The sequence below is a fragment of the Chiloscyllium punctatum genome, chromosome 14 (genome assembly GCF_047496795.1).
Source record: "Chiloscyllium punctatum isolate Juve2018m chromosome 14, sChiPun1.3, whole genome shotgun sequence".
Lineage (NCBI taxonomy): Eukaryota > Metazoa > Chordata > Chondrichthyes > Orectolobiformes > Hemiscylliidae > Chiloscyllium > Chiloscyllium punctatum.
The window spans coordinates 78,354,231-78,381,871 of record NC_092752.1 but is presented as its reverse complement, the minus strand read 5'-3'; the positions used below and the strand labels follow the sequence as shown (position 1 = coordinate 78,381,871).

The 27,641-nt window shown below is 44.4% G+C and overlaps 1 long non-coding RNA gene across 1 annotated transcript; it reads left to right on the top strand.

Moving 5' to 3' along the window:
• Nucleotides 1-1,039: 1,039 nt before the first annotated feature.
• Nucleotides 1,040-25,387, top strand: LOC140485782 (uncharacterized). Its single transcript, XR_011962446.1, has 4 exons — nucleotides 1,040-1,150; nucleotides 15,480-15,661; nucleotides 22,599-22,707; nucleotides 25,183-25,387. It is a non-coding gene; the product is annotated as an uncharacterized lncRNA (long non-coding RNA).
• Nucleotides 25,388-27,641: the final 2,254 nt, after the last annotated feature.

The window sequence follows — 27,641 nt, the reverse complement described above, 5'->3', positions numbered from 1 at the left end:
TGTCTCTGGCTGACCAGCCTTTATTGCCCAGCCCTAGCTGCCCGTGAGCTGAGTAGCTTGCTTGGCCATTTCAGAGGGCAACTGAGAGGCAAACACTTTGCTGTGGGTATGTCGTGCAGACCACGTGAGGATGATCAGATCTCGTTGTCAAAAGGAAAGTGCGCGGTACGCTGGCTCAGTGATTAGCCTTCCTGCCTCACAGCACCAGGGTCCCAGGTTCGATTCCAGCCGCGGGCGACTGTGTGGAGTTTGCACATTTTCCCCGTGTCTGCGTGAATTGCCTCCAGATGCTCCGGTTTCCTCCCACAGTCCAAACGCACGTAGGTCAGGCGAATTGGCCATGCTAAATTGCCCATGATGTCAGGTGTATGAGGTCGAGGGAGATGGGTCTGAGTGGGTTACTCTTTGGAGGGATGGCATGGACTGGTTGGGTCGAAAGGCCTGTTTCCACACTGTAGGGAATCTAATCTAAGGGATTGTGATTTTTGTACATCAGCAATGATTTCATATTTGTTTATGGATTGTGAATTGCTATTTTTAAAATTATTGATTTTAAATTCCACCATATCTTATGATGGGATTCAAACCTGCCTCCCCTGAACATTAGCTGAGGTTTTGGATAATGCCCGAACAATAATGTTACTAGGCCATCACTTCACCTGCTCACTGGTTACTCATCCCTGAGCACTGACACATGAAGCTAAACCCATTCTTCCAACATGATTGTGTGATCCTGAAGTCTTCATGCACTCTGGTGATATCACTCAGTCTCTCTCCATGTGGTATCCCTCACTGTGTGGGTCGAATTGCTGCCTCTGTCAGCGTCTCTCACTCTTGCAGCTCCTCCAGATCCTGAGCTAACAGAATTCTCCACTCCAGAGAGACTCAACAGCACAGGCCAGGGATGGAGTTTGGGATTTTCCAGATCTCTGTGGGGTTCATTTCCATTCTCCTTGTGTAACCCTCACTGCATCAGTCTAATTTCCCATTCTGTCTATTTCTCTGTCTCCTGTAGGTACTCAGGAAGTTGCTGACTCAATAGACTTCCCAACTGCTGTGTGTGTCATCCATCACCTCATTGAAGATGGTTGGTCAGCCAGAGAGACAAAGGGCAGGGAGACCGGGAGCCTTCAATAAATCCTGCAGTGAGGTAAGATCACTCATAGTGACAGAGCAGAGAGCAATGAGAGGGCTCCAAACATCGCTAACAAGACAGGACGCAGATACAGTGCTGGATGGGGAGCACAGTATAGTCACACCCCGTGCTCAATCACCACGTCTACTTTAACTTATGTTGCAGTGAGACAGCATCGGGAGTTCATAGTTATCAATCCAGTCCTGTGCTGTCTTAGCGAGCATCAGTACAACAGAGGGGAGAGTAGGCCTCCGACAAGAGGTTGTGAATGCTGCCTGGGATCTTTCTGTTCTGTGTTCTCCCTCCAACACTCTACTAAGACTCACTACTCTGCAACACCATCTGTGGCATGGCTTGTGCACCAGTGTCTTCAGTCATTTTTAACTCCTACAATAGTCCCTGTCCCTGTAACCTCCTCCCTTCCCGATACTCCCTCCACATATTTGAGACATACTGCATTCTAGACTACCATCACTATCGCTGTAACTTGCTTCAGTGTCTACAACATGCCTTATTTTGGTACACTAATCCTCTTTAGCTGGATACAGAGTGATACAGCACGGAAACAGAACCTGTGGTCAAACCCCTCAAGGCTGCCCATGTTTCTTATACTCAATGAGTCTCATTTGCCTACATTTGGCCCTTATCTCTTCAAACCTTCTCCTCTCCATGTACCTGCCCAAATGTCTTTTCCATGCTATAATTGTTTTTGTTTCTCCCATGTGCCTGAGGCAGTCTGTTCCGTTTATGCACCATCCTCTGTGGATAATGTTCCCCTCAGCTCCCTCTTTAAATCCTTGCTCTCTCACCTCCTGTTATACCCTCTAGTTTTGGACTCACCGACCCTTGGTTATTCACCATTCTTAGGGTCACCTCGTGGCCTCCTCTGCCCAAGGGAAATATTTAGGACAAAGTTACAAATATCTCCAACATATGTAACAAAGTGCTGGCCAATGTCGGCAAATGTGCCAAATATCGCTTTCCCCACCCTGTCCACCTGGTATGCCACTTCCGAGGAACAATGTAACTTGCACCCTCTGGTCTCTCTCTCTCTCTCTCTGTCCGACAACCCTGGCCAGAGCCCTTCCATTAACTGTATTAGTCCTCCCTGGTTTGTCTTAACAAAATCCAACCCCTGAATTAAACTCCATCTTTCATTCCTTGGGGTCCACTGACCCAGTTGGTCAAGATCCCCTTTGATAACCGTATTCACTGCCCACTACACCATTCATTTGATCATCAACAAACTTTCACACAATCACTCCTATATTTTCAACTAAATCGTTTATGTCGATGATGCACATCAGTGGGCCCAGCCCTGATCCTTTCTTCAATAATGGAATCAAACCATATTCTTGTCATAGAGCCATACAGCATGGAAACTGACCCTTCAGTTGATACCCACCATCATCTAAAACTAAACTCTTCCCAGCTGCCTGTTGCTGGCCTATATCACTCCAACCCTGCCCTATTCACCTGTTTATCCACATATCTTTTAAATGTTGTAATTGTACGCACATCAACCCCTTTCTCAGGAAGTTCATTCCACACTCAAACCACCTTCTGTGTAGCAAATTGCCCCATATCTTTTTTTTGAACACCTCTCCCCTCTAACCTTAAAAATATGGCCCCTGATCTTGAGACTCCCCCATCCTGAGGAAAAGGCAACTACCATTAAATTGATCCATATATCTCATTTTTTTCATAAACCTTTATAGCATCATGTCTCAACCCCCAGGCACCAGTGAAAAAAGACTCAGCCTATCCAGCCATTTTTCAGATCTCAAGCCTTCCATACCCAGCAATATCCTGGTAAATCACTTCTGAATGTCCTGCAGCTTAATAATATCCTCCCTGTTAACTGGGCGACCGGAACTGGACAGAGTCTTGCAGAACAGGCCTCACAAATGTCTATGCAAACTCAACATGACGTCCCAAATCCTACACTCAATGGACTGAGCAATAGTCAGGCATGCAAAGCACTGTCTTATTCGTCCTGTGATGCAGCCTTCAAGGATTATGTACCTGAACCCGGAGGTCCCTCTGCTCTAAAACACTTATCAAGGCCTGAGCATTAATTGTATAAGCTATACCCTTGTTTGTTTTACAAAATGCATTACCTCGTATTTATTCAGATTGAATTCCATTTCTACTTTTTCAGCCCATTCATTCACCTCATCAAGATCCCTTTGTCATCTCACAAAACCTCCTTCACTGTCCATGATGCCACCCTCCAGCCTGCCAGCCCATCACACATGGCTGTCTGTAGTACACATACCTTTACTCGGGCCTCCACAATTTTTTCCCTAGCATCCCACAGCGTCCTGAGATACACTTAGTCAGGTTCTGGGACTTGCCATAGCTTTTAGTTTTAAAACCTCCAGCGCCAGCTCTTTTATAACATGCACTCTTTTCAAGTCATAGAGATTTACAGCATAGAAACAGACCCTTCGGTCCCCAACTCGTACTGGCTTACCCGGTCTAAATAAATCCATTCCCTTTTCCAGCATTTGGCCCATATACGTCTATACCCTTTTAGATTAGATTACTTACAGATTAGATTAGATTACTTACAGTGTGGAAACAGGCCTTTTGGCCCAACAAGTCCACACCGGCATGCAGAAGCGTAACCCACCCATTCCCGTACATTTAACCCTTCAACTAACACTACGGGCAATTTAGTATGGCCAATTCACCTGGCATGCGCATCTTTGGACTGTGGGAGGAAACCGGAGCACCCGGAGGAAACCCACGCAGACACGGGGAGAATGTGCAAACTCCACACAGTCAGTCGCCTGAGTCGGGAATTGAACCCGAGTCTCTGGCGCTGTGAGGCAGCAGTGCTATCCACTGTGCCACCATGCCCCCCACCCTTACTATTCAGATGCCAATTTTAAATGTTGTAATTGTATCAGTCTCCATTACTTTCTCTTTCAGCTCATTCCATACACACATCACTATGTGTGTGAAGAAGCTGTCCCTTCAGTCCCTCTGTAAACCATTCACCTCTAAACTTAAATCTATTCCCTCTATTTTTGGACTCCCCAACTTCTGGGAAAAGGCCTTGAATGCTTACCCTATCCATGCCCCTCATGTTCATATAAACCTCTGTGAGGTCATCCCTCAGTCTCCGATTCTCCAGTGACAGTAACCCCAGCATATTCAGCACCAACACGGGCAATATCTTGTTAATCTTTTCTGAGTCCTTTCAAGTTTCACAACATCCTTCTTGTAGCAGAGAGACTGGAATTGCAGAGAACTCCAATTGTGGCCTAACGTATTACTCTTGTTCCCTGAATTCCCCAGTCTTTCTCCACAGTAAGTTCTGGAGTGAAAAAAATTGTTTAGGATCTTAGCAAATATCCTGCAGTTCCACACATCGATGGCCTCATTGATCTTTAATGGACACTATTTTGTCCTGAGTTACTTATGTACTCTTAATATACTGATACAATCACTTTTGGATTCCCCTTTCCTTCTCTGCTGAGGCTATTTCATGTAGCCTTTCTCCAATCCTGTTTTCTACTCAAAGTGTATTCCTACAGCCCCTGTATATCCTCAGGAATTCCCTTGATCCAGCTGGCTATACCTGACATGTGCCCCCTTTTCCTTGACCAGACCCTCAATAGACAGCCAGTGTTTCCGAATGCTGTCAGCATTGACCTGCACACAAACAGGAACACGCTGGCGCTGATCGATCAGTTTATCTTACTTTTAAAATATTCTCACTTGCCAAACTTCCCTTTCCCTGTAAATAATTCCCTTCCCCAATCACATTTTCAAAGTTCCTGACTAATACGGTCAAGATTTGTCAGGCTCCATTTTATAACTTGCACTTGTGGACCAGGCCTGTCCTTTTCCAAAGCTATTTTCAAACTACTAGAACTGTGATCACTTTGGCAAAACGCTTTCCCAAATCTCAGTCCCTCTCCCTACCTTAATTCCCAAGTGGAGGTCAGGTTTTGCCCCTTTCTCTTTTCAGGCCATTTACATATTGATTGGGAGTTTTCTGGAACACAATTACCAAATTCCTCCCTTGCAAACACTGAACACTGGCAGTCCCAGTCTAGGTTTGGAAAGTTCATAAACGCTACTATAACAGCCCTATTATTATGGTTGATATTTAAGGTGTCCCGACATATTTGTTCCTCAGTCTGCCACAGATTATTCGGGGTCAGCAGTCGCATCGTATCAAAGTGATGACCCATTCTTATTTCTCAGTTCCACGAACATAGCTTCACTGGGCAATCCACAGGAATATTCTCTCTAAGTACTGCTGTGATGATTCATGCAATCAAAACCCACCACCACACGTCCTCTCTTGCCTCCCCTTCCTGCAGCATCTCCACCTTGAAACAATGAACTGTCAGTCCTGCCCCTCCCTCAGCTGTGTTTCTGTAATAACTATAATATCCCAGTCCCATGTTCCAATCCATGCCCTGAGTTCATCTTCCTTAGCTGTCTGGCCCCTTACATTGAAATTAATGCAGTTTAATCATCAGTTTCCCCCCATTCCCTGCTATGTTCTTGCCTGCCTTGTCTGCTGAAATTGCTGTCTTTAACTCGTGTACCAGCCTCAATCATCTTTCTGGCCTTACGTTTATTTAAGGTCCAACACCCTGCCAGACTGGGTTATCTCCTCTCAAGCAGCTCCAGCAATTCACCCCACCAGGATATTTGTCCCTCTCCCGCTCCCAGTTCAGGTGCCATTCCCACCCTGTCACCCTGTGCTGACACCTTCAGGGATCTATGGACTTGTCCACCAAGGTCCCTGTATTCCTCAGTACTCCGCAAGGACCTACCGTTTATTATGTCTGTACTTCGCTTATCGTACCTCCCACAGTGTATTACCTCATTTCGATCAGAACTAAACTCTGCTTCGATTATCATCCGATCGACATCGGACAGCAGACAGAGACCATCCTCCTCACTGTGAACAACACCCTCACCTTTCATGTCATCTGCACACCGACTAATGATACCTTCTGCTTTCACATCCGAGTTATTAATGTTCAATGATTCCTGCACAGTTTCCTGTGGTACACCCGGTGGTGAAAGTATGCTATCCACCAATTTTGCATCCAATTTGCCAACTTGCCTTGGAACCCAGTCCTTTTGAACCAGCCTTCCATGTTGGATCTTGTTTAAGGACTTAGTCAAGTCTATGTAAACCACATCATCTGCTTCATCAATATACTTAAGCATCATTTTAAAAAAAAAGCTGAATTGAATTCCTCGGACAGTATCTTCCTCTGCCAAATCCATGATGACTAAACCAAGTTGATCCTTACCTTTGCAAGTGTTGATTCATCCTCACAATTGTTTCCAATAATGTCCCTACCCCTGCTGTCAGACTATCTGCTCTGTAATTACCTGGCCTATCCCTGCTGCCCTTCTTGAACAAAGGAACCATATTAGCGATCCTCCAGTCATTCAGCACTTCACCTGTGGCCAGCAAAGTATTATATTTATCCAGCAATTTCTGGGTAATTAGCATGGGGTCAAAGAATGCTGGTCCAGGCAGTGACACCCACATCCCATGAATGAATAAATAAAAATACATATGTCCCTCCCTACCTCTGCAAACCCCTCCAGCTCCAGCAATCCGTACTGGCTTTGTAACACCGTTCAGGCCCTGACCTCTCTCTGTCACTCTCTCACCACCTCCAGCACCTTCACTTCTCCATGTTCGTATCGTGTCAATAAAACTTGGCAACGATTCCCCTTCCCATTGCCCCCCCTCCTGCTAGCAGACCCATTGCAATCCCTTTAAAACTTACTCTAAAACTCTCTCTCACTTCAGGATTTTTAGTACTTTGTGGTGATCTTCTCAGCCTCATAATCTAATATGATCCATTTTGTCCTGAGTGAGGTACCGGTGGGGATTTTTTGCTGGGTTTTTGTCTGTTTCAGTGGAATATCCTTTTGTTGAGTATTTTTCACTGTTCCTTCAAATGTTTTCCACTGTTCATTTACAGGCGCATATTTCAGTCTGTTTAGTCTGTTTATTTTGGTCAGTTCTCCTCTCCAACTCAGGTAATTGGCTATTTTTGTTTCTAGTTGTAGCTTGTCCTTTCTGTGTTTCACTTTAAAACTTTATAGTTCTTTAAACTGCACATTATCACAATTTCCCAGAGGATCTCTCCAGGTGACGTTACTCATTCACTAAGTTTTATCACACAACAGTCGCTCTGAGACAGTTACGTCCCTCGTCAGTTACACAATCTGTTATTCTAAGAAACACTGAAAAAAATTCTCTGAACTCCTCTTCCAATGTCACTGTTGTCAGTGTGATTGTCCCAGACTTTGCGAATATTAACGTTTCACTGAGTGTTCACCATGCTTGTATTGCCCTCCATATGAATATTTGTTTTTCCAATCTGTACAACCCACGTTTTCTCTGTAATCTGCTCCATTCACCTGAAACATTCCTGTCTATGTAAAACACCCCATCCTACCAACATCCTTATCCCTGTAAACTGCTCCATTCCTCCCAAACTCCCCATCTCCATGAACCCCTGTAGGCCCGACAGCTCTCCACATTTCTGTAACCTCCTGTGGCTCAAAGGTCCTCCCTCCCTGTGAAACCACCTCCAGTTCCCACACCCCTCCCAGTCTGGGTCATCCGCTCCAGATCAGGCCATTGCTGTCTCTGTAACCTCATGCAACCTTAGCAACGCCTCATATTTGTGTCTCTTCATTCAGATCGCATCCTCTCCCGCTTCCCGAACCCTCTTGCTGCCATCATAACCCTTGCTATTTAGAAAATGGAATAGCACATTCCAGTACAAGTCCTTCCGCCCTCAATATTGTGCTGACCTTTTATCCTACTCTGAAGATGAAACGAACCTACATATCTTACATATTACTATCATTGATGTGCCTATCCAAGAGTTGCTTAGATGTCTGTAATGTGTCTGAATCTACTACCACGGCTGGCAGTCCATTCCACGCACCCACCACACTCTGTGTAAATAACGTACCAGTCCCGTCCATGCCGACAGGATATCCCAACCAATCTAGTCCTACCTGCCAGCACTTGGCCCATATCCTTCTGATATCTAAGCTAAACCTTCCGCCAATTACCTGAAACTTATGTCCCCTTGTGATTACCATTTCACCATGGGAAGTAGTCTCTGGTTATCCACTCTATCTATGCCTCTCATTCCCTTGTACACCTCTATCAAGTCACCATTCTTCCTCCTTCGCTGTGATCAGAAAAGCCCTAACTTCCACAATCTACCTTCTATGGACATGCCCTCCAGTCCAGGCAGCATCCTGCTAAATCTCCTCTGCACTGTCTTTAAAGGTTCCACGTCCTTCCTACAATGAAGCGAACAGAACTGTTCACAATATTCGAAGTGTGGTCCAACTGGGGATCTGTAGAGCTGCAGCAAAATCTCACATCTCTTAAATTCAATCCCCCTGCCAATGAAAGCCAACACACCATCCGCCTTCTTAACAGCCTGTCAACTTGGGTGGGAACCTGAGGGACACAGGATCCCTTTGTTCCTGCACGCTGCTAAGAATCCTACCTTTAACCACGTAAAGGTTTTCTGCAGAATCCTCCAATCGAAAACTATCCCTATCTTTGTTAGTTCCTCCAGTCCCTACAACACTCATAAACTGTGAAACCTTCTCAAGTCCATATATTCCTAATGTCTGCAATATCCTCCTGTCCTGATGTCACTCCATATCTCTGTTACCCCCACCATCCTGCAGTGCTCTTCTGGGGAACATTGCAGAGGAAGGAGGAGTTGGAGAGTCTGGGCCATGTTACAAGGTATGAAGGGCTGCAGAACTTGGAGGATGGTACAAATGTCGGAAGGGACGTGGGACTTGAAGAAGGTTAGGTGTTCCGGGATTCATTGAACCTGCAGGATAGGACAAGGGATGGCTTGTGGAACCTGGAGGATATTATGATTTGAACCACAGGTAATTTTTGATTGGAACATTCAGCCGATCTTATAGTCATAGAGATGTACAGCATGGAAACAGACCCTTCATTCCAACCCAGCCATGCCCACAGGATATTCCAACCCAATCTAGTCCCACCTGCCAGTACCTGGCCTATCTCCCTCCAAACCCTTTCTATTCATATATACATCCAAATGCTTCTTAAATGTTGCAATTGTACCATCTGTAAGACTGGCTGAAAGATCCAATCAAACATTACCTGTGGTTCAAATCATAACATCCTCCAGGTTCCCCAACCCATTCATGGTCCCATCCTGCAGATCAGATATCCCAACCCAATGTAGTCCCACCTGCTAGCACCCAGCTCATCTCCATCTAAACCCTTCCTATTCATATACCCATCCAGATGCCTTTTAATTGTTGCAGTTGTACTAGCCTCCACCACTTCCTCTGGCAGCTCATTCCATATACTTACTATCCTCTGCGTGAAAATGTTGCCCCTTTTTATCTTTTATATCTTTCTACTCTCACCCTAAACCTCGCCCTATAATTCTGGATTCGCACACCCCAGGAGAAAGCCTTTGTCGATTTACCCTATCCATGTCCCTCTTGATTTTATAAACCTCGATGAGGTCACCCTCAGCCTCCAACTCTCCAGGAAAAACAACCACCACCTGTTCAAACTCTCCCTATAGCTCATCCCTGGCAACGTTGTTGTAAATCTTTTCTGGACCCTTTCAGGTTTCACAACATCCTTCCGATCGGAAGTAGAACAGAGTTGCATGCAGCATTCCAAAAGTGGCCTAACCACTGTCTTGTACAGCCACAACATGACCTCCCAACTCCTGTACCCAATACTCTGACCAATAAAGGAATGCATACCAAGCACCTTCTTTGTTATCCTAACTACCTGTGACTCTACTGTCAAGGAACTCTGTATTTCATTTGAAAGATTTCATAGACAGGTAGAGTGGCCCGAGGTCTTCTGGGTAATGCTAGTTCAGTCTAAGCTGGTAAGCAGAGCCAGTGAAATATTTGCAGCGCTGTCTCTCGAATGGTCGAGTGATAATGCACATGTCAAACAGGCTATTTTAAGTGCTTATGGATTGCTTATGAAAGGGAAGCCACTACAATTCCCTTTACCGTACCATCGCTATCTGTCAAAGCTCTTTCAGGTCTATATCCTCCGAATTGTTGAAACCTGCTCTCACAATTGCAACTCCCGTTATTTCCTAACATTGTTGAGTCTCTAAAACCATCCCTTTCAGGTTAATCTCCTCCACTGCATACAACACTCCAAGCCTGTGTAATCTGTTCAATTCCTTCAGTTCCTATATACCTATGAAGAGGTGTGACTGCTTTGTGGCCATTGTATCCTCATTTATATCTGCAAAAGGCTCTGCTCGCTGTAGCATATCCTATGCACATAAGTGAATCTGGTCTCTCATAAGACTCTCTATCACTCTCTCCTCCAGTCTCTACAAGCTTCCCTATCCCTGTCGTATCTTGCAGCATGCACACCACGCACTCTCTCTGACATACCTTCCAGTGCATAAATTCATCTCTCCTTCTAACTGTATCCAGTCTACAACTTCATCCCTGTCCGTGCAACATCCTCCAGTCCATATACTCCTCTCTATTGCTGCAGCATTCTCCAGCTTATATCATCTTCCATGTGCTTGCAACATTCTCCAGTCCATACGACCCTCCCTTTCCCTGTAATATTCTCCAGTCCATACGACCCTCCCTTTTCCTGTAATATTCTCCAGTCCATACTACCCTCCCTTTCCCTGTAATATTCCCCAGTCCATACCATCCACCCTATCACTGTGATATTCTCCAGATCCCACAACTGTTGTTAAATGTACGACATCCTGGAATCCTGTGAATGTTTCTATGCCCTGATCAACGTTGTCCATGTAACGATCCACAACCCTACACACATCCCTATCTCTGGAATCTAATCAAATACGCTTTATCTCTCTATCTTCCTCCAAACAATAAAATGTTTTCTCCTGCGAACAATCTGTAGCAACTGTAACTATGTTTAACCCTGCAACATTGTCACACCCCCAAACATCTCTCCCACTCTGTGACCTCTAACCATCCCTCAAAGGCCCTCTCTCGGTGACACGCGCCATGCATTTGCAACAAGGCAGATGGAATGACAGCATTAACTGAAGGGAACAGATATGATCGAACTGTTATTGTGGAGGTGTGGCTGCAGCATGACCATCGCTGGGATGTGTTTATTGAGGGGTTGTAGGGATTTAGGCAGGATCAGCAAAAAACCAATCAAGGTCCCGTTTTGTTGTGAAGAAAGGACGCAGTCAGTGCATTAATGAGACAGCCAATTTAACCTGGGAATCAAAATATGGAGTCATTTTGAATCGACAGCTTCCAAATAGCAAGGGAGATCTGGGAGATCAAATCACAATCCATGCATGTTGTTAAGTCGGATGCAATATTTTCTTGGTGATAGTAGACAGAGGCATGTGGAGTGGTCAATTTCTGATTGGACGTCTGTTTCACAAGGATCAGTGCTGTGATGTCTGTGTGTAATTTATATCTGTGATTCAGATGAAAAGGGTCAGCAGTTTGAGTGGTAATTTTGCAGTCGACATTTGGAAAGGCATGTAATGATTAGGGATAGATAGGGGAATTGTGGATAGTGAGGAAGAGTGTTCATGGTTGCAGCAGTACATACATCAGCTGTAATGTTGGGCAGAGATGTGGCAAATTGAATTTCATCGGGACAGGTGTGAAGTGATATATTTATGAAGTCATATGGAAGAGAGAAGTACACTAATTGACTAGTTGGAAACATTGATAAACAGAGAGACATTGGAAGCAAATCCATAGCTCCCTAAAAATGACAACACAGTAGGATGTGGTGGTCGAGGGGGAGTATGGCATGCTAACCTTTATTGGGCACAGTATTGAGTACAGACTTTTGCATGTCATGTTGTGACTGAATGAAACTTCATTCGACCATGTTTGGAAAGTTGCGTGTCATTCTCATCGACACACCACAGGAAGGATGTGGAGGTTTTGGGGAGGTTCCAACAGAGGGATGGCAGAATATTGCCTGGATGACTGTGTTTAAGGAGGTTGGACGCAGTTGGATTGTTTTGCGAGAATATCCGAGTCTGAGGGGTGACCTGGTACAGGTAAAGAGCATGAGGAGAGGCGTGAATAGTGTGGATAGTTGGAATCCTCCTTCCAATGTCGAAATATCAAATACTAGGGCGCATCGGTTTAAGGTGAGAGTGAGAAGTTTTAAGTGAGATGAATGAGGCCAATTGTCTTTACCGAGCAATGTGATTATTGAGGGGTTGTAGGGATTTAGGCAGGATCAGCAAAAAAACAAACAGGAGGTGGGAGAGGTGGCAACAAGAGCAAACATTTGAAGGGCATTTAGACAGAAACATGAACAAACAGAGAATAGAGGGATATCGCCCATGTGCAGACAGATGGGATTAGTTGAGAATAGCATCATGGTCAGCACAGCCATGGTGGGCCGAAGGGCATATTACTCTGCTGTACTGCTCGATTTTCTAACTTAACGACATCTAACCTGTCAAAGCCCCTCCGAATCCTGGATGTTTCATTCAATTTCTCTCCCATTCTTCAAAACTCCAATAGGTTCAAGGGCAATCTCCTCCACCTCTTCTCATTGGAAAATCCCGCCATCTCCAGGATCAGCCGAGCGAACCTTCCCTGGCCTGCCTCCAACACAAGAATGTCTTTCCTTAGGGCACACATACTATTCATTATAATCTAGGTGTGGTCTGACTTGTACCTTGCATCGTTTTAGCAAGACCTCCCTATATTTAGACTCCATTCCCTTTGCCTTCTCGATTACTTGCTGGTCCTGTAAGCTACCTGTTTCAGATTGAATCACAAGGATTCCCAAAATCCTTTGTGCAGTCAGTCTGAAACCAAACGGTGTTAGCCTGACAGTAAGTCGGGAACGTGCTGGAATGTGCTATAAAGAATATGACAATAAATGAGAACTAGATACTTAGAAACAATGTGAGATGTATGATTTTATAAAAGGGGAATATTTTTAAATCTGTTGCATCCTATATTTTGGTGTGACCATAAATGGCAGAATAGATAAGGGTGGGGAAGGCTAGTTGCAGTAGAGGGATATTTGAAATTTCAGAAGCATTTTGACAAGTTTCAACAAGGGCTAAAAATTAGCTCGTGAGAGAATAGGGCCCCTGAAAGGTGAATGAGGCTGTCTGTGTGGAATCACTGCTGATGGGGGAGATACTGAACAAGTATTGTGTGTTAGGCTTTACTGTGGTGAAAGACATGGAAGCTCGGGAACTTGGGAAAATACATAGGGATGTCTTGAAAAGAGTTCACATTGGAGAACAGGAGGTGCTGGATGTCTTAAAATGCAAAAGTTAGATAAAACCTTTGGACATGATCAGATATACCCCAGCGCCTTGTGAGAAGCGAGGGAGGAAATTGCAGGGCCCCTCTCAGAGATATTTGTATCATCGACAGCTACTACGGACCAGTGAGACTGATGGCAGGGGTGGTAAGTTGTTGGATGAGATTCTGAGAGAAACGATCATCGTGCATTTGGAAAGGTAAGGACAGATTAACGATCGTCAGCATGGCTTTGTGCATGGGAAATCATGCCTCAAATGTGAGTGTGGAGGTAGACAAGTGAGAGGTCAAAGCAGAGCAGTACACGATGTCCACATGAACTTTAGCAAGGCCTTTGACAAGGTTCTACATGGCAGACTGGTTAGTAAGTTTAGATCAGACATAACCAGGGAGCGCTCACCAACTGGATACAAAACAGGATTGACTATAGGAGACAGAACATATTCATAGAGGGTTTCTGCCCAAACTGCAGGCCTGTGACCAACGGTGTGCCATGGGGTTCGGTGCTGGGTCACTGTTGTGCATCATTTATATAAACAGATTGGATGATAATACAGGATCCATGATTAGCAAGTTTGTGAGTGAGACTGAAATTGGTGATAATGTGGACAGTGAAGAGGGATATCGAAGAGTACAATGGGATCAACAGTACTGCTGGACCACTGAGGTTAGGAATAACAGGTGGAGAAATGCAAGATGTTGTATTGTGGTAAAGCAGACCAGGCTGGACTTGTACAATTAATGTTTGGGCCTTGGATATTGTTGTGAATCATTTCATTGACCCAGGGATGCAGGTACACAGTTTTTTGAAAGTAGCGTCACGGGTAGACAGGCTGGTGAAGCAGGCGTTTGGGATGGTCACCCTTCATTGGGCAGAGCATTGAGAGTAGGAGTTGGGATGTCATGGTTTATCTGTAGAGGACATTAGTGAGGCCACTGTATAAGCATTGTTGATTATCTGGAAAAAATCAACTTGTTCACGTATGTCCTTTAGGGAGGGATATATGATATTTTTACCTGGTCTGGCTCACATGTGACTCCAGTCCCACAGCAATATGGCTGGCTCTGAGTTGCCTCTGGGCAATTAGCAGGAGGGCAATGGATGCTGGTCCATCCGGTGATATCCTTAGGCCTTGAATGAATCAATGAAATACACATATGTCTATCCCTACCTTGGCAAACAGCTCTGCTGCAGCAATCCGTACTGGCTTTGTAACGTTGTTCAGGCCTTTGCCCCTCTCTGTAACACTCTCACCACCTCCAGCACCTTCAATTCTCCCTGTTCCACTCCTCTGATTAAACACTGACAATATTTCCTCTTCCTACTGCACTCCTCCACATTTCTAAATGTTGGTTACTTCAGAATTGATCGGTTCTTTTTCATCTCTTAATCAAATCGGCCAAGACCGTCTGAAGTGGGAAGGAGCATTGGGAAGGTGTCAAGCACCTCGAGACTTTCTGTGGGGAAAACGGGAATCCAGGAGAAAACAGCACAAGGAGCGCGCTGTCATGTCAACACCCCACCCACCCCCTTTCCACGTTCACCTTCTGCCTCAAGTGTAACAGAGTCTGTGGAAGGCCACATCGGTCTGTACAGCCAACTCCAGACTCCCCCACCCCCACTGAGAGTGGGAGAGAGTCAGCCTCATCTGTGAGCCACTGCCAAAGAGATGATGAGATAGGAAGGTTGAATCCCCTCACAATTATCCCAGTGTCTTTGTTACAAATTCAAACAATTCCCTGTTGATGCAGTGTTTAATAATGTCATATCACTCAGTATCTCTCCATGTGGTATCCCTCACTGTGTCAGTCTATTTACAGCCTCTGTCAGCATTTCTCTCTCTTACAGATGGTCTGAGATCCTGAGTCAACAGAATTGTCCATTCCAGAGAGATGCAGCAGCACAGGCAAGGGATGGAGACTGGGATTATCGAGATCTCTGCTGGACTCAGTGCCACTCTGCATGTGTTATCCTCATTGCATCAGTCTAATTTCCCATTCTGTCTATTTCTGTCTCATGCAGGTCATCAGGATGTTCCTAACTCCTGTCTCATCCATCACCTCATTGAAACTGGTTGGTCAGCCAAGAGAAATGGAGAGGGAGATCTGGAGCCTTCAGTAATTCCTGCAGCTGGTAAGATCACTCACAGTAAACAGCACAGGGTGGAGGTAGACCAGGAAGACAGGACAGAGATATAGAGCTGGGTAAGGAACAGCAACATTCTAGACTTCATTCTCACCATCTTGTGAGGGTCCTGCTTTCACCTCTTCTGTACTAGTCCTCAATGCGACAGCACAGGGGATCGCAGGCATCAATCCTGGCCCATGCTGTGTTCGTGATCTCTGTAATATCCTCCAGTCCCGATAATCCTTCCTCTGTTTGAAATCTCCTCTAGTCCACATCATTCTCTGTGTCTCTGTCTCTGTCTCTGTCAGGTTCTCCAGTCCCTAACACCCTAATCCCTAACCTTCTCCAGTAGGTACTAAATTCCTTCATCCCTGTAAACCCTGACAGCCCTGTCTATCCCTGTAAGCTCCTCCCACCAATACCACTCTCCATGTCAATGTATTTGTCTTTAACCTCTCCATCCGCCCCTATCTATGTAATCTTCTCCAGCTCCTACAACCCTTCCTTAGCTGTGAAAAATTTGTAATCTCCTTATCCTTCTCCAATTCTTTGATCTTTATCTTGTTAAATTTCACCTTCATTCCCGACACCATACCCCTCCCGACCACAGGAACCTCTTTCAGTTTGTGCAACCCTCCCCATTTGTGTAACTGTCTTCAACCCAGTAACCTGGAATTCTCCATTGCCTTCCTATCTATGTAGCCTCCAGAGCCTAGAAGCCTTCTTATATCTGTAAATGTCTTCAATCACAACAACCTTCCATATCTCTGTTAGTATACACAATAATCTCCTAGATGAAACAGCCCCCTGTCTGTGTCTCTCAGTCTGCCTGCCTCTTCCTAACTCCATCCCTATCCCTCTCTCCAGAATCTTATCCAGCTCCCTCTCTCTCTGTAAATTCCTCCAATCCCCAAACACCTTTGTCCCTCTGACATTCTTGACCAGATGTAACTGTGTTTAATTCTTAGCCTCCCTATCTCTGTAACCTCTACCCATCTGTCCAACCCCCCACTACTGAGGTGCGACTCCCTGTATTCGCCATAAGGGAGATGGAATGACAGTGAACAGATCTGATGGAACTGTCATTACGGAGGTGTAGCTGCAGAATGACCATCGCTGGGAAGTGAATACCGAAGGGTTGTTTGCATAGAGTCATAGAGTCATCGAGATGTACAGCATGGAAACCGACCCTTCGGTCCAACCCACCCACGCTGTGCAGATATCCCAACCCAATCTAGTCCCAATATGCAGACTAGGCAAAAAGCTAACAAGGTATGAAGGAAGGATGAGGTTAATGCATTAATGAGACAATCATGTGGATCTGAATTTGAAAAGTAGAGTTGAGAATAAGCAAGCAGCAGCAACCGTTAGCAGGAATTCTTTTGTAGGCACCAAACAGTGATGGGAATGTCAGTATGGTTACAGTCAGGACACTGAATGTACTTATGGCAAGGGCAGTACAGTAACGGTGTGTGACAATGGTCTCCATGCCGACTGATCCAGCAACGAGCCTGTTGGATTGAATTTGTTGGTGTGAATATAAATGGCAGAATTGTAAGGGTGTAGGAGGGGTGTAGTGGTATAGGGGATATGGTGTATTTGAATTATCAGAAGCCTTTATGCAAGTTTTAACAGGGAACAGAACGGACAAAGGAAGCATATGGTGAGGGGAAGAAACTGACAGGACAGCGTACCTGCAGAGTTACTGCCTTTGCTGTTTGAATTCATGTATCGCTGGATATCGGAGTGCATTTATCAGATTTAAAGGTTACTGCAGATTATATCTGCAATAAATGCTTCTGCTTGTGAGTCCTATCAGATCGAATAGATTGGTTGGAGAGACAGTTTAAGACAATACAGAATTGGTAACACAACAGTATGTGATGGATGGCAGTTATAGGAAGAGGGACAGTCTCAGATAGAGTTACATAGATGGGTTAACTCCAAAAAAGGCAAGAGAGTTTAGTAGCTAGTGCAGGAGTCTTCTGTGGCTCTCCCTATTTTAAACAAATATGCTGTTTTGGAAAATGTAGCGGGTGATGGATTCACAGGGGAACGTTGCACAAACAGACAAGTTTGTGGTATGGAGACTGGCACTAATGCAACAAGGGATACGTCGGATTCCACGAAGTCAATTGTGTTAGGGGACTCGCTAGTCTGAGGTACAGACAGATGGTTCTGTGGACAGCAGAGAAATAAGCAGATTAGTGTGTTGCTTCCCTGGTGCCAGGATCAAGGATATCTCAGAAAGGATGCAGAATGTTCTGACAGGGGAGAGGGTCCAGCAAGAGGTCATTGACCAAATTGGAACCAACGACATAAAAAGGGAAAACGTTTGAGATTATGGACGGAGATTGCAGGGTGATAGGCAGAAATTTAAAAAAGAGGATCTTGACAGTAATAATATCTGTATTACTCCCGGCGCTATGAGCTAGTGAGGACAGGAATAGAGGGATAGAGCAGATGAATACATGGCTTTGGAGCTGGTGTATGGGAGAAGTATTCACATTTTTGGATCACTGGAATCTCTTTTGAGGTAGAAGGAACCTGTACCAGAAGGACGGATTGCACCTAAATTGGAAGGGGGCGAATATACTGGCAGGAAGATTTGCCACAGCTGCTCGAGAGGTTTTAAACTAGTTTGGGTGGTGGGGGGTGGGGGGGGGGGGAGCTGGGGGCAGGGAGATAGTGAGGAAATAGATCAATCTGAGATTGGTAAACTGAGAACAGAAACGAGTCAAACAGTCAGGACGGGCAGGGACAAGGTAGGACTAATAAAGTAAACTGCATTTATTTCAATGCAAAGGGGCCAAATAGGGAAGGCAGATGAACTCAGGGCATGGTTAGGAATATGGGACTGGGATATCATAGCAGTTACAGAAACATGGCTCAGGGATCGGCAGGACTGGCAGATAATGTTCCAGGTTACAAATTCTACAGGAAAGATAGAAAGGAAGGGAGGACAGGAGGGGGAATGGAGTTTTTGATTAGGGATAGCATTACAGGGGTACTGAGGGATGATATTCCTGGAAATACATCGAGGGAGGTTATTTGGGTAGACCTGAGAAATAAGAACGGGATGATCGCCTTATTGGGATTGTATTATAGACTCCCTAATAGTCAGAGGGAAATTGAGAAACAAACTTGTGAGAAGATCTCAACTATCTGTAAGAAAGTAGGGTGATTATGGTAGGAGATTTTAACTTTCCAAACATAGACTGGGACTGCCGTAGCGTTAAGAGTCTAGATGGAGAGGAAGTTATTCAGTGTGTACAAGAAAATGTTCTGATTCAGTATGTGGATTAACCTACTAGAGAAGGTGCAAAATTGACCTACTCTGGGGAAATAAGGCAGGGCAGGTGACTGAGGTGTCAGTGGAGGTGCACTTTGGGGCCAGCTACCATAATACCATTAGATCTTAAATAATTATGGAAATGGATAGACCAGATCTTAAAGTTGAAGTTATAAATTCGAGAAAGGCCAATTTTGACAGTATTTGGCAAGAACTTTCAAAACCTGATTGGGGGCAGATGTTCACAGGTAAATGGACGGCTGGAAAATGGGAAGCCTTCAGAAATGAGATAACAAGAATCCAAAGCAAGTATATTCCTGTTGGGATGAAAAGAAAGGCTGGTAGTATAGGGATTGCTGACTAACTAAACGGTTTGATTCATAAAAAGAAGGAAGCATATGTCAGGGATAGACAGGATAGATCGAGTGAATCCTTCGAAGAGTATAAAGGCAGTAGAAGTATACTTAAGAGGGAAATCAGGAGGGCAAAAAGGGGACATGAGATAGCTTTAGCAAGTAGAATTATGGAGACTGCAAAGGGTTTTTACAAATACATTAAGGACAAAATCATAACTAGGGAGAGAATAGAACCCCTCAAAGATCAGCAAGGCAGCCCTTGTGTGGAGATGCAGGAAATGGGGGAGATACTAAACGAGTATTTTGCATCAGTATTTACTGTGGAAACTGATATGGAAGATATAGAATGTCAGGAAATAGATGGTTACACGTTGAAAAATGTCCATATTACAGAGTAGGAAGTGCTGGATGTCTTGAAACGTGTAAAAGTGGATAAATCCCCAGGACCCGAACAGGTGTACCATAGAACTCTGTGGGAAGCCAGAGGAGTGATTGCTGGGCTTCTTGCTGAGACATTTGTACCGTTGATAGTCACAGGAGAGGTGCCAGAAAACTGGAGTTTGGCAAACGTGGTGCCACTGTTTAAGAAGGGTGGTACGGACAAACCATGGAACTATAGGCCAGTGAGCCTGACGTCGGTGGTGAGCAAGTTGTCGAAGGGAATCCTTAAGGACAGGATGTACATGGAGTTGGAAAGACAAGGACTGATTAGGGATAGTCAACATGGCTTTAACCATGGGAAATCATATCTCACGATCTTGATTGAGTTTTTTGAAGAAGTTACGAAGAGAGCAGAACAGTAGATGTGTTCTATATGGACTTCAGTAACGCGTTCGACAAGATTCTCCATGGAAGACTGGTTAGCAAGTTTACATCTCACGGAACACAGGGACAACTAGCCACTTGCATACAGAACTGGCTCAAAGGTTGAAGACAGAGGGTGGAGGTGGAGGGTTATTTTTTAGACTGGAGGCCTGTGACCAGTGGAGTACCACAAGGATCAGTGCTGGTTCCTCAATTTTTTATCATTTACGTAAATGATTTGGATGCGAGCGTAAGAGGTATTGTTAGTAAGTTTGCAGATGACAACAAAATTGGAGGTGTAGTGGAGAGCGAAGAGGTTTACCTCAGAGTACAGCAGGATCTTGATCAGATGGGCCAATGGGCTGAGAAGTGGCAGGTGGAGTTTATTTGAAATAAATGCGAGGTGCTGCATTTTGGGAAAGCAAAGTTTAGCAGGACTTCGACATTTAATGGCAATGGGTGTGTTGCTGAACAAAGAGACCTTGGAGTACACGTTCATTGGTCCTTGAAAGTGGAGTCGCCGGGAGGTAGGATTGTTAAGGTGGTGTTTGGTTTGCTTTCCTTTATTGGTCAGAGTATTGAGTTTTGGAGTTGGGAGGTCATGTTGCGGTTGTACGGGACACTGGTTAGGCCACTGTTGGAATATTGTGTGGAATTCTGGTCTCGTTCCTATCGGAAATATGTTGTGAAAATTGAAAGGGTTCAGGAAAGATTTACAAGGATGTTGACAGAGTTGGAGAATTTGAGGTATAAGGAGAGGCTGTACAGGCTGGGGCTGTTTTCCCTTGAGCGTTGGAGGCTGAGGGGTGACCTTCTAGAGATGTACAAAATTGTGAAGGGCATGGAGAGGATAAATAGAGAAAGTCTTTTCCCTGGCGTCGGGGAGTCCAGAACTAAAGGGCATAGGTTTAGGCTGAGAAGTGAAGGATGTTGGGTGGCACAGTGGTTAGCAATGCTCCCTCCCAATGCCATGAGACTCAGGTTCAATTCCTGCCTCAGGCTGTGTGGACTTTGCACATTCTCCCTATGTCTGCGTGGGTTTCCTCCCACAATCCAAACTTGTGCAGGCTAGGTGAATTGGCTATGCTAAATTGCCTGTACTGTTAGGTTAGGGGGATGGATCGGAGTGGTTTGTGCTTTGGTGGGTCGCTGTGGACTTGTTTCCACACTTAAAAAAATGAAAACGTGAAAGAGACCTAAGGGGCAACTTTTTCACACATACGGTGGTATGTGTATGGAATGAGCTGCCAGAGGATGTGGTGGAGGCTGGTACAATTGCAGCATTTAAAAGACATTTGAATGGTTATATGAATAGGAAGGGTTTGGAGGGATATGGGTCGGATGCGGGCAGGTGGGAATAGATTGGGTTGGATATCTGCTCGACATGGACGGGTTGGACTGAAAGGTCTGTTTCCATGCTGTACATCTCTATGCCTCGATAACTCACAGAGTGAGTTTGTAAATGCAGTTAGTGTGAATGGTATTTGGAGCAATACATGTAATTGGAAAGTTAAAGTTAGGTTGGAGTTTGTTTAAAGGGATTGGAATAGAGAGGTAAAGGCATCATGAATCAGTTGCATAGAGTGTTGGTGAGAGTGTACCTGAGGTATTGAGTGCAGTGTCGTTGACCTAATCTAAGAAAGATGACACTGATCACAGAGGACGTGCAATGGACATTCTCCAGATTAATTCCTGAGATGACAAGATTTTCTGATGGGGAGATTTGTCCTGCGACCTCTCCAGTTTCAAAGCATGAGAGGTGATCGCAGTGAAATTTCAAAAATCTATGATTCATGTGATGAGGTGGAAATAAACAGGATGTTTCTCTAGCTGTCTACTCTATATTTAAGGCAAATAATGACAGGATAAGGGATATGCCATTTAAGACCGTAATAAGGAGGAAATTCTTCCCTCGGAGGGGACTGACTAACACAGGGGCATGGAAGCATGTTGGCAGGGCAAGATTAAGGAGAATCCCCAGATATTCTTCACGTATATCAAGTGGAACAGAACAACCAGGGAACATGTAGGGTCTATTAGTGACTTGGCAAGTTGTATCCAAACTCAACTTCATGGGAGAAGGCTGTTTGTGTGACTGGAGCCCAATTTCCCCGGTGTACCCGGTAGAGATCAGTGCTGTGTTCCGTATTATTTGTGGTATTCATAAGTGATGTGAATGTGAAGTGGGTAGGGGGAGTGTGATAAGTAAGTTTGTGTTTGACACAAAGATTGGCTGTGTGGTTGGCAGTGAGGAGGGAGGTCTTATATTACAGGAAGATACAGATAGAATGGTCAGATGGTCAGATCAATGGCAAATGGAATGTAACTCTGATAAATATGAGGTGATGCACTTTGGAAGAAGGAAACAGACAGGGGAGGACTCAAAGAACGGCATCACACTAGGAAGCTCAGAGCGTCCTTCTCCACACATCCCTGAATGTGACTGGATATGATAATTGATGAGTTCAGCATGACTGTAGATAAAGCCTTTATTCATTGACCCAAAGATTATCCGAGTTTTATATAGCACTTCGGTAAGGCCAAATGAAATATTGTGTGCAGTTCTAGGAGCCGCGTTACAGGAAGGATGTGATTGTACTGGATGAGGTGCAGAAGAGATTCACCAGAATGCTTCCTGGGATGGACCATACGAGCTGTGGAGAGAGGCTGGGTAAGCTCCAGTTATTTATTTTGAAGCAGAGGAAGTTGAGTTGGAATGTAATTCAGATTTAAGATTACAAGGGGCATGGACAGGGTGAATAGACAACAGCTGTTCTTTTTAGTCAAAGTTTCAGATTCTTTACAGAGTGAAACCAGGGAATGGAGAATGGAGAACAGAGAAACATGACACAGCTACTTCACTTCTGCCTTCACAGAAAAATACATAAACAAAGCCTTCCCAGCAATAGGAGAAAACCTGAGTCTGATGAGAAAATGATGTGGAATGAAACTAGTAAATAAACTAATTTGGAGAAATTATTGGAACTGAAAATAATGGGCATAGAAAAAAAAACAACACAGATTGATGAAATGGGAAACATTTGAGAAACTCACTGGTAGATTAATTAAAGAAAATACAATAGAGGCACTGAACTAGGATTTTCAGCAAGGATTTTAATAGAGTCCCAACCCTAGTAAGCAAAGTAAAAGCACATGGGAAAGGGGGTAATATATGAACATGGTGTTAAAATGGGAGTGTTGACAGGAAACAATGAGGAGGAATAAATGGATGGGTTTCAGTTTGGAAGGCTCATGAGTCATCACAATGATTGATGCTGGGGCGCCAGATATTCACAATACATCTCAAACATCTCGTTGAGGGATTCAAATGCAAAGTTTCCAAGTCTGCTGACGGAACTAGGATTTTGAAAGTGAGGAGAATGTGAAAAAAACTTAAAGGAGAATGAAACAAACGGAGTGAATGAGTAAACATGTGGCAGATGAAGAGCAGTGTGGATAGATATGATGTTGTCTACTTTGTTGTGAAACACTAAAGTTCCAGCCAACCATTGGAAAAGGAAGTGGTTGAGAAATGTCGATCTATGAAGGGAACTGCACTTTTCTTCTGTTATTGTTTAGACAGACACCTGTGTTCCATGCAGGGCAGTGAGTTCTGCAGAAAGAAGCCAATACAGGGAATACATTGGCACACTGACCAGTTTACACAGACCCACCAAGTGGGGAGCTGTAACATTGAAAAGGATCTGGGATCTCCCTGTACACCAGTCACTGAAAGCAATATTGCAGGAGCAGAAAGCAGTCAGGAAGATAAATTGTTGTTGACCATCATTTCAGAAGGACTGGAGTCCAGGGGTAAGGGTGTCTCAGTGCAGCTGTACAGGCCCTTGGTGAGACCTCAACTCGAACATTGTGCAGTGTTGTGTGCAGTTTTGGTCTCCGTACCTAATAAAGAACAAACCTGACATTGAGGGAGTGCAGCGAAGGATGACCAGACTGATCTCTGGGATGACAGACTTTTTGTGGAGCAGAGTTTGGGGCAACTGAGCCTGTATCGCATGGGGTTTAGGAAGATGAGTGGAGATCTCAGTGAGATATATAAAACACTGACAGGGTGAGTTAGATTGGAAGCAGTGATGATAATTCCCCTGGCTGGGAAGTCTAAAACAAGAGGCCACAGTATTAAATACAGATGGGTCACATTGCATTTAGATACGAATAAATGTCTGCACTCAGAGACTGGTGAACCTGGGAATTCTCTCTCACATAAGGCTGTGGAAGACAAGGCACTAAAGACTAATAAGGATGTCTAGACACCAAAGGATGGGGGAGAGGGCAGGAGTATGGTGTAGAAATAAAGGGTCAGCAATCATTATATTGAATTGGATAGCAAACTCGACAGACCAAGGGGACGACCACAGTTCCTATTTTAGAGCTTCACAAGGTTAATCACATTAAGGGGTGTGTAAAGTGTGTGGGGAATGTGGATTGAGGAGATGTTCAGACATTACCTAGAATGGGGCAGGCTCAGTGTGCTGTATGGCCTATTACATTCCCGATGTTTCTGTGCGGTTTGTGGGAAAGCTCTGTAAATAGATAGATAGATTACTTACAGTGTGGAAACAGGCCCTTCGGCCCAACAAGTCCACACCGCCCCGCCGAAGCGTAACCCACCCATACCCCTACATCTACATCTACATCTACCCCTTACCTAACACTACGGGCAATTTAGCATGGCCAGTTCACCTGACCTGCACATCTTTGGAGTGTGGGAGGAAACCGGAACACCCGGAGGAAACCCACGCAGACACGGGTGTTAGACACAAGTTCACAGATGTTAGGAAGGACGTCTCTGCTGGCTCAACAGGACTGTGTTTCCCGTTCCCTTTTCCATACCGAGGTTGGGGGCTGGGTGTTCCGTCAGGTTTTATCCTTTTAGACTTCAGAGCAGTTTGATACGATAGAGTGTCTTGCTTGGCCTTTTCAGAGATCATTGAAGAGTGCATCACATGTCTGTGTGTTTGGAGTCACTTTTAGGCCAGACCAGGAGAGCACGGGAGATTCACTTCCTGAAAGTACATTGGGGAAGGAAATTGGTGTTTACAATCGACATTGACTTCAAGGCCATTGTTACTGACACCAGATTTGAGATCTCGATATTTTATTAATTGTTTTTAACTTCCACCAGCTGCCAGAGCATTAGCCTGGTCTGGATTATTCATCCAGTGACTTTTCCAAAACAGCACCATCTCCACATGGGGACCGATCGGAAACCACACTGAGCAAGTTTATGTCTGTGCTGCTTGACAGCTCTATCAAAACGAACTCCCAATTTGACTATCATGATGAGACTGAGAGGGTTGTAATTGTCCAGATTGTAATTATTCCCCGACACTGAGTAATTTTCCACATTGCCAGGGAGATGTCAGAGTTATAGCTGGAAGGAAACCGCTTCCCCAGGGGCACGGCTTGTTGTACAGCACAAGTCTTCAGTCCTATTGCAGGAATGGGGTCAGGACTCATTGCATTTGCCTCTCTACTGTGTTCAGCTTTGTCTTCATGGCACGTGCAGCGAATTGAATTGGTTGAAGACTGATCTGTGATCCTGTGGGCATCATGATGACGGTGAATTGAATTATCGACTCAACACCCCTGGCTGAGGATGGTACAGATACTATTTCCTTGTTTTTTACACTGATGTGCAGAGCTGATCCATTGATAGAATGGGGATAATTGTGAAGCCCTCTCTAACAGTTAGTTGTTTAATCGACTATCACGATTTTTGGCCAGATATGGCAGGCTGCAGAGGTTTCATCGGGGTGTATTGACCTTGTGACAATTTCTCTCTCTCGATCGTACGATTTGGTTTTATTTGATTTGATAGGATTCATTGTCGCATGTATCTAAGTAGAGTGAAACTCTTTGTTTATACACAGTTCTGGCAGATCATAGTGAGGGTTGGAGCTGCCTTTTTTTAGAGACATGAAGTGGCCGAAATTTAAAAGTCTACTTCAGCTGTCTGTTTCTGAAGAGCCACAAAATAGACAGAAATTAAAATAGATTGCTTCAGCATCAGTGAAAAAAGGGCCTTTGAAAAGGGAATTATTCCAAAGCAAAAGAAAGGATAATCTGATTCGCAAGATTCTGAAACATGCCAATATAGTGGTTAAGAAGGTTCTTTTTTAAAAAAAAAGATGATTTGTAACAAAACACAGATGAAAAAATGAAATTGTAGCACAAAAACTTTAAAGAATCACTACAAAAAGTAACTTATTCTGATCTCAGTAAGGATTATTTTCATCCACAAAAACAGCATCTCAAGTTATCTTTCAGAAGCTAGCTGTGCCTTTGAAACTGTTTACAATAGTAATAAGTTCTAGTTAAATATCTGGTAAATAATCATGGACACAGATTTCAACATAATAATAAAACCTTAAAGAGATACCTGGCTTGTCTTGTCGAATTCACGAAGAAAAAGGTTAACCGTGGAAATAATAATATTACGTATTTTGTATCAGAATCAGCTTTTTACTGTAAAATGTGATCACGGAATTTGATAAGAGATAGCCTGCCCAATGGAGAATAGAACTCATGCAATCCTTCAAGATAAACAATGAGGGATATGACTGAAAAGAGCAGAGCCCCGAACTTTGGAATGCATTATAGAAAGATCCCAAGGCCGAGAGATACCAACAATCGTTAAACATCCGAAACAAATAAGAAACTCGGGCTGTCCATGGGAGTGTCCATCAATGATCAGTTGTTTTACAAGATTGATTCTGCAGAAGGGGAGTGGATGGTACACTGACAAAGTTGTTTATGATCATTGCAACACAGAACGTATAAAAATACTGTCTTTTTACTGTAAACTCGAAGTGTGTCATTGATTTGCCGTCTGATCTGAGCTAGAGATTAAGGAAACGATTGTTTTCTCATGTCAAAGTCAGATTCGAGGAAGATCCTTTGGTATTCTCCCAGCATTAACCAGGTTTTGCTTGAATTAAAGTCCATTCCGTGCCTGTGTCCTGTCTGCCTCCAGAGTCTTTGTCCCTCGCTGGGGAATCTCGCTCCTACAATAAGCAAGGCCATATAGATCATAGGGTAAAGGAAAAACTTAGACTGAGACATACAGGCTACACCAGAAAGGGCATGCAATAGGCAACATCAATGTGAGCAAGATCAGCATTATTTGAAGTTAGAGAGTCCATTCCTCATTTTAATCGTGGGCTGGGACGATGCTGTTCATGAGCCGCTGGTTTGTGTGTTCAAGATTCTGTATTGTCTGCATGATGGAAGAGATTGCAGGAGATCCAGGGTGCGATGGGTCTTTGATAATGTTGTCAGCCTTTCCACGGCAGTGAGCTGTGTAAATGGAGACAATGGATGGGACGTTGGTTTCCGTGATGGCATGGGCTGTGTACACAAACTTCTGTCATTTCTCTTACTGTCCTGGGCACGGCTGTGGCCACACCAGGTCATTATGCACCCAGATACTTTGCTGTCAGTGGTGCATTTGTAGACATTGTTGAGGGTCCTTGTGGACATGTCAAATGTCCTGAGCTGCCAGAGAAAGAAGAGGCGTTGTTGTGCCATCTCGGCTGTCACATCTACATGGGAGGTCGGTTATCGTCACTCCGAGCAACTTAA